Source organism: Orcinus orca, chromosome 8 (genome assembly GCF_937001465.1).
Source record: "Orcinus orca chromosome 8, mOrcOrc1.1, whole genome shotgun sequence".
Classification (NCBI taxonomy): domain Eukaryota; kingdom Metazoa; phylum Chordata; class Mammalia; order Artiodactyla; family Delphinidae; genus Orcinus; species Orcinus orca.
In genome coordinates this window covers 63,751,991-63,764,437 of record NC_064566.1, presented here as the reverse complement: position 1 = coordinate 63,764,437, position 12,447 = coordinate 63,751,991, and the positions used below count along the sequence as shown (strand labels likewise).

The 12,447-nt window shown below is 34.9% G+C and overlaps 1 protein-coding gene across 1 annotated transcript in view; it reads right to left on the bottom strand.

The window, feature by feature from the left end:
- TMEM135 (transmembrane protein 135) overlaps positions 1–12,447 on the bottom strand; it is a 245,376-nt gene that overhangs the window by 151,480 nt on the left and 81,449 nt on the right. The window lies entirely within an intron of this gene.

The following is a 12,447-nucleotide window of genomic DNA, read 5'->3' as shown; positions in this document are numbered from 1 at the left end:
AACTCTCATACGTTGCTGGTGGGAACAGAAAATGGTACAGTCGCTTTGGAAAACAGCTGGTCAGTTTTCTAGGAAGTTAAACATAAACTTACCATAAGATCCAGCAATTCTATCCCTAGGTATCTACCAAAGAGAAATGAAAACATATGTCCATTTGTATGAATTGTAGAAAACCCAAAATTACAGTGACAGAGAGCATATCAGTGACTGCTTGGGACCCGAGAGATATGGGGGGAGGGAACTGACTGCAAAGGAAAAAGTGAGACTTTTTTAGGGAAGAAATTCTGTTTGATTATGGTCATAGTCACAAAACTATAAACATCTGTCAAAACTCATCAAACTGTACACTTAAAACAGGTGATAATCATTAAATATAAAGCTGTTTAAAAAAAAAAATGCACACCTGTCCCTCTCCCCAGAGCAGTTCCCAACTAACTGGTAACTTAATCATCACCAACCATTAGGAAAAACCTGGGTACTACTCTAATGACAAATTTTATAGGAAGAATACATACATGCTTTAGATACAGATTTCATCTTAAATTCATATAAACTGAGGGCACAGGTAGAGGTTGACCAAAGCAGAAGAAAATTAGCAATAACACTAAAGCCAACAATAAATGCAAGAGATGAATAATCTAGGAAAGATACAGTCTGTATGTCACACTCAGAGGAACACCTAGGGATCCAAGAAGAGTAAATTGTTATGAAAACTCCACATTCCATACAAAATTCTACATTATCACCATTTAGGAACCACTGCCTTATTATACACTTAACTTGATAATTACAGAAAATAAGTGCTATATATAAAACTGAGCAACTGACACACAAAAATCACCAATCTCACCTTCACTTACAGATGAATGTTCTTGTACCTGTGTTTTCCATCCACTATTTGCCCAAGCAGAAACTTGAGTCACCCATGAATCTTTCTTTTCTCTCAACAACCTATAATACTTGTTATAAGTAATATTTATTATAGCATTTTACTTATAATACTTATTAGAGTATAATACTTATTAGAGTAACTACCTATTCATCTAAAATCCTCACTAGACTATAGGCTATATTTCACTCATCATTATACCCCTAGCACCTAATGCCTCAGAAACACTTAATTGTTGAATGAATGCAAGAATTAAGAGCTAATGAATAAGTAGTTATTTGGACTATGTCAAGTAAGCACTTATTTATTGATAGTTTGGGGGTATGTGCTTTACCAAGGTGTGAACAAATATGTCCCAAACTATATTATAACAATTTCAGATGCTGAATGTATAACTCATTAACCTTTCATGTTAATGAAATCAACTTGATCTTTTTAGACAACACAAATGTCATAATCTGTTTTCATTCACTACACAGGAAATATGAATTACATATGGAGACAATGGACGTTAGCAATGGTTTTAAGGTTACAAAGAATGTTACTTCTGTTTATAGATGTGGGTTGGTTTAAGTTATCCAGAAATTTAAACAATAAGCAGATGGTTTGTTTCTAAATTGATAGCAGTCATCCGGCTCTAAAGAAGAGTGTACTTTTGTAAATACATGTTCTGTCATGTTCTATCCAATGTGACATGATGAAATAATGTACTATGTTATGTTCTGCTTTTCCTCTTTGAACATAATAAAACTTAAGAAAAGCATGGATATTTTCCCCCCACAATGTTATCTTCTTAGACTTAGAGTCAAAACAAACTAAGAAAGGATAACAACAAACAAAAATAAACCCACAATTGCTGAGATTTAGAGGTAGATATCAATTCTGTTTCAAAACAAAATAAGAGTTGAGTCACTCAAGAGTTTTCTCAATCATTAAATGGTGATAATATTAAATATAATAATTGAGAGCGTTTAACTTGAAATTTGAGAGTGGGGAATAAAGAATTATATCTAAATTTGATTTTTTCATTTCATTAGCATATAAAATATTTTAAGTAGGCAAGATTAGCATATGTAATAATCATTAGATGATTATACAACATCCCTCCCCCTTCCTTCAATTCCCTCCTCTATTCTAACAAGACGCTGATTTTGTTTAGGTAATCTACCTTCTTTTACAAGGCTATTAACTAAATCAGTAATGTCAATCCCATTCCTCTTGCCAGTGATTTTTTTTAGATACAGGCATATGGTATCAGAGATAAAGAAGGCAATTTCATAATAATAAAGAGGTTAATTCACCAAGAGGACATAATAAACTTAAATGTTTACGGATCTAAAAGCAGATATTCAAAGCATATGAGTCAAAAATTGATACATCCGGGACTTCCCTGGTGGCGTAGTGGTTACACATCCGCCTGCTAATGCAGGGGACATGGGTTCGACCCCTGGTCCGGGAAGACCCCACATGCCACGGAGCAACTAAGCCCGTGCACCACAACTACTAAGCCTGTGCTCTACAGCCCGCGAGCCGCAACTACTGAGCCCGCGCACCACAACTACTGAAGCCCACGCACCTAGAGCCCATGCTCCATAACAAGAGAAGCCACCACAATGAGAAGCCTGCACACCACAACGAAGAGTAGGCCCTGCTTGCTGCAATTAGAGAAAGCCTGAGTGCAGCAACGAAGACCCAACGCAGTCAAAAAGTAAGTTAGTTAATTTTTTTTTTAAATCAAGCAATGGAATTCACCATACTAAACTAAAAAAGAAAACTACACGATCATCTCTAGAGATATGGAAAAAACATCTGATATAAACATCTATTCCTGAGAATAAAAACTAGAAATAGAAAGGGACGAGCTCAAATGAAAAAGGGCATCTACAAAAAATCTATAGCTAACATATTTAAGGGTGAAAAGATTGAATACATTCCCCCTAAGATCAGGAATAAGCAAGATGTCAGCTCGATTTCTATTCAGTATTATAGTGGAAGTCCTAGCCAGTGCAATAACACAAGGAAAAGAAATAAAAGGGATCCAGATTACAAAGGAAGAAGTAAAATTTTCTTTATTTTTCCACATGACATTCTAATAATAGCTAAAAACCCAATAAACAACTTTTCCATTTTAGAAAAGGCAAAACTATAAAGATAGTGAAAAGATCAGTGGTTGCAAGGGACTAATGAATAGGTAATTCACAGGGGATTTTCAGGGCAGTGAAACTATTCTACATGATACTGTAATCATAGATATATGACATTATGCATTTGTCAAAACCCATAGAACTGTACAACAGAAAGAGTGTACCCTAGGGTAAACTATGGGTTCTAGTTAAAAATAATGTATCAATATAGGCTCATCAACTGTAACAAATGTGCCACACTAATGAGATATTAATAATAGGGGGAAAGGGAAGGGGAGAATGTGGGAACTATCTGTACTCTCTGTTCAATTTTTCTATAAACCTAAAACTGCTCTGAAAATTAAGTCTAGTTTTAAAAAGTATACAGGTACAAACTAAAAAGAAAATGAAAGATCATATATCAAGGTAAAAAATAAAAGAAAAAACTCTTTAACAAAACCAAATTAGAAATAGCACCTTTTTTACAACCAAGTTAATTTAATAAAAAACCAAAATATGAGTGAAGTTAAATGACAATGTGAATTTAAACTCATTTAAAACATCTAACAGTTACTCATTCCATACTGGAGTATTAAGAGTCATTAACAACGACTATATTAGCCACATATGCAGTCCAATCTTTACAGGCCATGAAAAGGACAGTAAGGAAAGAAGGGGCAAAAACAGAAGGAGGAACTGCAAATATGGAAGCCCATTCCCTTTCCACGATGTCAGGATTTCAGTCAGATGATTTCCAAAATATCAGTAGAACATTAAAGAGTTATGTCCTAACATCCAATCTGTTCATCTAAGTCTTCCCAGAAAAAATTAGAAATAGAAACTGTATGTCCTTTACCACTATCACTACCATCATTATCATGAAATTTATTGACAAACATAAAAGCAAAAGGTCAATGAACCAAAAATCGTAGAGTAGTAGGATTTAAATAGCCTGAGTTCTTGATGACATCACTGAATCCTGGAACTGCTACTCTCGAGACTCCATGTAATTTATTTTAAAAATAAATGTACTTATACTTTAAGTCACTTGCAGTTGGGTATCCAGCTAATTGCATCCAAATAAATCTATAAGCCTAGTGAAGAACCTGCCTCAGAATTTGTTAAAATGAAATCTTTATCTCGGAGTGAAACTCTGGATTTATCTATCAATCCTTCTAGATGTCTGGAAAATTATAAAATAAGTTCCTAAATACTTATATTTTATAAATTTGGGGCTTATTTTTATCAAAGAAAAAATGTAAACAGTTTTATATTACTTGTGACAGAAAGAATAAGGAACATGTATAACAAAAAATAAACTGTGCTGATAATACAAACCTTGCTGTTCCTTTCATCTATAGCTATACCACTAATAAGTTTTTCTAAAAGGAAAGTAGAGGTTACAAATCATAAAATCAGAAAGTGAGAAGATACGAAAACCCCAAATACTCAGTGTTAAGCCAGAACTCTAAGAAGAATAAACCTAAAGCTACTTAATTTCCAAACAGGAAACTGCATGGGCATTTGGAAGAAATAATTCACTGAAGTTTCTTAGAACCAACCTGAAGCTCCCATGCCACACAGTATCCCAGTATATGAATACTATACAATTTAACTGCCGGTGGATCCTTGAGTTGAACTGAGTTTTTATCATTATGAACATGCTGCTCAAATTATTCTTGTTGGTTTCTCCTGTTGCACATGAGAAAAAAATTTCTCTAGTACATACTTAAAGAATGGATTGACGAGGTGTAGGATGTGTGTATATTCAAATTTATTAAAAAGTACCAAATTGCTTTCTAAACTGACTGTACTAATTCGCACTCCTACCAGCAACATACAACAGTTATTATTTCTAGCAATATTTTTCTCAAGGTTAACAAAAGAAAGTTCATCAAGTATCCTGTAAGAATCTATCGAAACTTTGGAATGAAATTATGCATTTCTTCATGTACTGACTACCTATATAATGGTACCATACATGTCGTAGGAACTCAGTAATCAAAAGCATTTCCTTAGCCTTCTCCTAGTAGCAAAATCATAGACATTTGCTCTGCTAAAGATTCTCTTATTACAAGTAATAGAAACCTACAAAAAAAAAAAGTACGTATTAAGTTGAAACAGCTGGAGCAAAGATCTAGCGTCAGAGGAGTAGAAGGTTTGAAGGAAATATGTGTACACACATATACACACACACACATGCACAAATAAGACTACGGAATAAAGGTGCTGTCAAAGTGTATAGGGGCTATAGTTTTGTTTCCAGCTCTAATGTTCTTAACAGGAAATTATAACAGGTTAGAAGACAGGAGTTTTACTATACTCTACAACTGTATCTCCAGTAATTTCTCCCTTAACTATGTAACCGACTCAGAGAATAACTGGGACTAGACACAATAAAGCCAAAGTAAGACTCTAGAACCAGTATGATCAGATAGTCAGAGAACTTACTTATCTGCCTATTTGGATTTAAGAGATGTTGAAAGTCCCTCTCACCCCCAAAACAGATCATTTCCTCTCACAGTGCCTGAAACCACATTTGCATTATTGAATTTTGTTGGATATTCAGGGTTTTTCATTAATTAACAAATATTTGCATTGAGCTGCAAATATCTCTGGACACAGGAAACTTATGAAAAATTAGCTGACAAGGATAGGCACCTGAAGAAAAACAGAAATAGGAACAGAGATGCTGAAAAAGAAGGTGGGAGAGTACCAAACAAAAATTTTGCCTACTTTTGCCGTTTTACTGATATCTGGCCCCCAAATTACAGCTGTCTTTAATTGACTGGAAATTTCATCTACTGAAGACCAATATCCTAAATTGGCATAAACTTTTGTTTGGGTTTATTTACTGTTATAACTTTCCAGTATGTTCTACCAAATTACACTTATTTCTAACTACATTAAGAGTACAATCAGGGGCTTCCCTGGTGGCGCAGTGGTTAAGAATCCACCTGACAATGCAGGGGACACGGGTTCGAGCCCTGGTCTGGGAGATCCCACATGCTGCGGAGAAACTAAGCCCGTGCACCACAACTACTGAGCCTGTGCTCTAGAGCCCGTGAGCCACAACTACTGAGCCCGCGCACCACAACTACTGAAGCCCACGCACCTAGAGCCCATGCTCCAAACAAGAGAAGCCACCGCAATGAGAAGCCCGCTCACCACAACGAAGAGTAGCCCCTGCTCACTGCAACTAGAGATAGCCCGTGAGCAGCAACGAAGACCCAACGAAGCCAAAAATAAATAAAAATAAATAAATAAATAAATAAATGTCGGCGTTTACATTAAAAAAAAGAGTACAATCATACAAGCTTGATTCCACACCTAACTTAAAATGAGAGAAAGAATTAGGGATAAAAACGGAGAAGCTCATAAAAAGAAAAAGTGACGTTTCAGATTCTGAAATGCTAGCACTGCAGAACCTGAAGGCCGTGAGTCTTGATTAGTCCCCAGAAAAGCCTGCTTATGGAGACTGTGTGGCTGGCACCCATGGAGCAAGTAACTTGGCATGAAAGGAACCCTTAGTATTTTGTATTAATTGAAGTAAGACATTTAAGAATCTGGTACTTCAATTGGTCAGTTCACACCAACTGAACACAATGCTAAACATTATCCTTAGACACCAAATATTTAATGACCTATAAACAGTACCTCAATATTGAATTCTTTGTCTTATTTGAGTCGAAAGGAACCAGATTACATTGTTATGGTTTTAACAAAGTAAACAGGAGTTGCGCTGTTAAAAAATATATCATAAATAAACTTAGCCCTTTTTATCTACACTTGTATATGTGTTTTTAAAAAGAATGTAATAGATCCCAATTCTTAATCATTCCCCCTAAATCCACAATTTCTTATTATTTCCTGTACTAGTTTGCCTCTGCTGTTGACTTTTGTTTCCATCACAGATTACTCTAATAGGAATTCAGGTTCCAAACATAAATTTTATAAACACATACAGTATATAAGCCTACTTAATAATCAAAACCAGCCTTCTTTAAATGTAATGTTTCCTTTCTAGTACTTCCAAATATGCATATACTTCATAAGGTCTTTATTTTATTAGCAATTTTTAACACCAAAAATGGAAACCGTGTCTTTTTAAAAACATCAGATTCATAATGGTACAATCAGTAAGTCCCTTTCTCCCACAAGTGTTTATATATACAAATAGCGTGCTATATGAATAAAAAAATAGTACTTGTAAATCTATATACTGTTAGCAAGGACTAAATTTCCTTCTCAAAAAAATTTTTTTAAAAAAAAGCAGACGAATACAGTATACTAAATTTTTTGCTAGAAAGTTAAACAATGTAATTGCTTTAATTATGGTCATTTAAACTATCATTTTCAATGAAAAGAACCTACTAATAAAGATGTGAGCTATAATTATTTTTCAAAATAATTAATAAAGATTTATATTGATCCTGGGAATTAAAATGCTCTATATGTGCATACCACTTTAACAAATCACTTGCATAAATATGTTCTAATCTAAGATAATTTCTAACTCTAATTTTAAAAATGATAAATAAATTAATTAATTAAATGGTTACCTTTCATCCGGACAAGGGATTTTAACCTGTTTTGTATCATGACCCCTAAGATGTTTAACTTAACGTTCTCATGGGTGTTCCCAAGATTATGGGTAATTAATGTTATGCTAGCTTAATTCATCCCTTTGTTTCACTCAAAAAACTGTATCAGAATGCAATTCAGGGAAAGTTATGCTACTAAAAAGAGAATTATAATATTTTCACTAGCACAAGTAAAAATTTACTGGAGCATGCCTCATAGCAGATTTTACTACAATATTTTTCTTCATACAATTGCTGAAAGCAACTGATATAAGAGAAGGGGGGGTGGCAATGAGAGAGAAGGTATATTGATTACAAATTTTGCTTTGGTAAAAGAATAAAACAAATTAGTATAAATTTTAGCGGCTAACCAAAATTTGTCTATCTACACGACATTTTAATTTTCTAGAGCTCTTATAATCCTCTACAATAGCCTGAGAACTGGCCCCAAGGCTTCCAATACTGCTGCCCATCTCCCCTACAATTATTTCTTCCCAAATCAGCTAGAGTAACTATTTGAAAAGGGAGATCATATCCTATCACTCTTTTGTTTAAAACTCTCCAATGGTTTTCTTAACATATACACACTATAATATATAAAATAAGAAAACAAGGGCCTACTATATAGCACAGGGAATTATACTCAGTACCTTGTAATAACCTATAACGGAAAAGAATCTGAAAAAGAATATACATACATATGTATGTATAACTGAATCACTTTGCTATATACTTGAAACTAACACAACATTGTAAATTAACTACACTTCAATAAAAAATGCATAAAAAAGAATTTTTTAAAAGTCTCCAATGATTTTCTATTAAATGTAAAATAAAATCTAAACTCCTTACTATGGCGACAATGTCCTAAATATGAACTGTCTTCTGCCTATTTTTCCAACCTCATTTTATACCATTCTGTCCACCTATAACAGTCTTCTTGGCTGTTGCCAAACCAAATGACCAAGCTTGCTCCCAACTAGGGGTCTAATTTACTCACTGTCCACTCTCCCTGAACACTCTTCCCCAAGATCTTCTCAAGCTCTGGCTCATTAGAATACAGCTAAGACTAAAATAAAATCTCTGCTCTGAAAGAGCTTATCAGTGTAATGCCAGAAAAATGCAAGAGAAGGGAGAAAGGAGAAAAGAAGCAAGTGGTGGAAGGGAGGGACACCATACTACAGAGTCACAAACTAAGTGCCATGGGACAACAGAGGAGAATATAACCTACTCTGGAGGAAATATTTCTAAATTCAGATTTGTCACTGTCTTAGGTATATGACCAGGAAATAACAATGACACACACCAAGTATTAAGTGGGGACTATTCCATTTGACCCTCTGCACCACACAGAAGCCCCATGAATGTGTATGATACAACAGATGTCATTGACAAAATTCAGGATGCTACTTAATTCATGAAAAATACTCCAGAGGTTACATTTGGGTTATGCCCCCCTCCTTCACTGTCCCCCAACCCTTCTATGGTTGTTTGATCTGGGATCAGATACACTACACCCGAAGTAGGTCAATCAGATTAGGGTAAAGGCAAAGGAGAAGAGAGTGGGGTGGAGATATTAGAGCCGAGTCACTTTAATGACAGCATCATATTTTTAAAAAGGTGCTACTGCTGGGTTCCCCACAGCTGCCCTGGTTCCAGTCTTTCCTGAGACTTGATGGTTTAGTATGTTCTTCAATTCTGTGAGCCATCTCAATGTCCTTCCCTTAATCCCAATTTTTGTCTTAAGCTCACCAAATTGGTTTATTTTATATAAAACCCAAGCAACTGTGAAACATTTGGAATATGCAATCATCCTAGTGAAAAGCTAAAACAGATTAAAGGTTATGCCTCTATTCCAAGTAGTGTGTAGTTACTACATATCTAAAGAACTACAGTGATATAGTAGGAAGAGAAAAACATTAGTGTCACTCACTTTCAGCTGCAGATTCAAGTCTAGATTCACTGTTTGCTACCTACGGGATGTGAGCTTGAATGCGTAATTTAATGTTCTCTGTCTCCTAAATTACTGATGGCAACCCTCATAGGGCTGTTTGAAGATTAAGCAAAATAACACACGTCAAGACACTCAGCAAAATGTCTGGAAGACAGTAGGGGCTCAATAAATGTTAATTCTCACCTTGTTTCCCAATAAGGATAAGATGTTTAATCAGAGAGTAAATGAAAAGCCAACTCTGGCTAGGACAGGGGTTAGCAAATACAGCCATGGGTCAAATCCACCCTACCACCTGTTTTGGATGGCCCACAAGCTAAGAATGGATTTTACATTTTTAAATAGAGTTGTACATTGAACACTGTGTGTGGCCCCAAAGCCCCCACAAAACAATATGTTGAAATCACAACCGCTGGTACCTGTGAATATGACCTTATTTTGAGATAGGGCCTTTGCAGATGCAATGAAGTTGAAGTCATATCGGATTAGGGTGAGCCCTAAACCCAATGACTGGCATGACTGGCCTAAGGAGGCCATGTGGCGATGGAGGCAGAGATTGGAATAATGCAGCTAAAAGCCAAGGAACGTCAAGGATTACCAGGAGCCACCTGAAACTGGAAGAGGTAAGGAAGGATTCTTCCCTAGAGACTTCAGAGGGAGCATGGCTCTGCCGACACCTTAATTTCAGGTTTCTAGTCTCCAGAACTGTGTGAAAATATATTTCTGTTGTCTTAAGCCACCCAGTTTGTGGTAATTTGTTACGGCAGCCCTAGGAAACGAATACAAATAGGTTTTCTTTTTAATCAAAAGAATAGCATTTCCCAACATGTGAAAATTGTATAAAATTTGAATTTCATACACAGCCACACTCATTTACTGTGCACAGCCATGCTCATTTGTTTAATCTTTTCTATGTCTGTCCTACAATGGCAAAGTTGAATAGTTACCACAGAGACCATATCGCCCTCAAAACTGGAAATAGTTACTATCTGGCTCTATATAGAAAAAGTTTGACTATCCCTGGCCTGAAGCATTAGTGCCGAAGACATGAATAGGAGAGTTCTAAAATGGACCTGTGCCAGTAAGAGATGACCAAGTACTAGCTGGAGAGGTTAGAAATCTAAAGGAACAAACAAACACAAGACCTAGGAGTTTTTATCATGGGAAAATGGTTTACAGTATTAAAATAAATCAGGATTTGGAAAAAAAAAAAAAAGAACTAGCAAATCAAAAACACGCTAGTCAAGAATAGTCTGACATGTCTTATTCTGTGAAATAAGTTAGATGACGTTAGTGATTGTTATGGAGAAGCTGGGCACAGTAGAAGGACGTGGAATGACTACTAATTTGCATTACTGTGTATCATTTAAGACAGGCACAAAACATCTAGTAGAGGTCTCCTGAAAACGGTATCAAATGGAAGTGAACAAATGATTTAAAAAGAATCAGGCAGATGGACACATCCTAGTCTTCTCTTCCCAGTCTAAATGCCAATTCTAAGCAATTAAAACTGTCTGTTGACTAAACATTATAAAAATCTCCCAACTGGCCACATTATAAATCTATCCCTACTATAATCCATCCTTAAGAGTACTTTCATTATCATTGTCCTAAAATGCAAATTTTGATCATGCTATGGAACAACTGTAGTTAATTTTTTAATAAGATATTATTTAAATTCCTACACTCAGTATATAACATCCTTCACAATAAGACCCAAACCCCCAGCCAGTCCCATCTCATACCACTCCTCAATATTCCAGAAGCTTCTCCTATATTTAACTTTGTTATATACACCTATAACACCCTAGGTTTCCCTCTTTGTAACACCCATTATGATTTTAATTACTTCCTTATTCTGCCACACTAAACTGAATTTTATGATAGAAGCATGTCTGTCAGGTTCAGTATGATATGATATGATGTGATATGATATGATATACACAGCACTCAACACAAGCACATAGGTGCACAATAAGTGTAAGTTGAATAAAGAATGAATAAATCAACAAGGATGACTGACTATGCCAGGACTCAGGACTCCATATTTTTGCACATAATGCTCCCTCTCTGCCTTGTTTACCTATCTGGAAAAGTCTGTACTTATCCTTCACATGCAGCCTCCTCAGTAAAACCTTCCCTTACATTTCCCTGCAAACTGTTCTTTCCTCCACATCGCTAAAATAATATGTACCATATCATATTGTAATATATCTATTTACTGGTACTTAGGCTTCATTAAACCTTGAGTTTCTCAAGGACAAGAAACGTTTTATTCAGTATTGTTTTCTCCAGCACTTAGCTCAATGTATGGAGGATGTGAAGAAGAAAAATGTATTTGCTGACTACATAAATTAAAATCATTTCATAAATTTAAGACAACAAATAAAGTTCTAAATCATAGAACAGTGTACATTTAAGTATTTTCTTCATTACAAGTTAATTTGTTTTAATAATTTATTGAACAGTGCTTTAAACAATTGTGATTGCATATTTTAGTTCAAATAAAATTTGTAAATTAATGAAATTTCATCTCCTGTTATAAATTATTATAGCAATAATACAACCGACTATAAGACTCAAAATATTTAGAATAAAACCTAAAATTCTTTTTTCACCAACATTTCCGTTTAGAGATATTAACGATAATTAAGCCATCAAGCATTTTCAAATAATCCTTTCTCTACACATTTATGTATGTACATATGAATATATATGCTATGTTTGAACACATGATATAAATGTTAACAGATACCAATTATACCAATCCTATTGAGATAGTTCAACTTAAACGCATCCAAAATAAACGTCACAACTTAATTGCAATTTTCTAATATCTAGAATCAGTTAAGTTCAGGAAAGTTTGTAGAAGGCCACCCAGTAATAAACACAAAATAAATT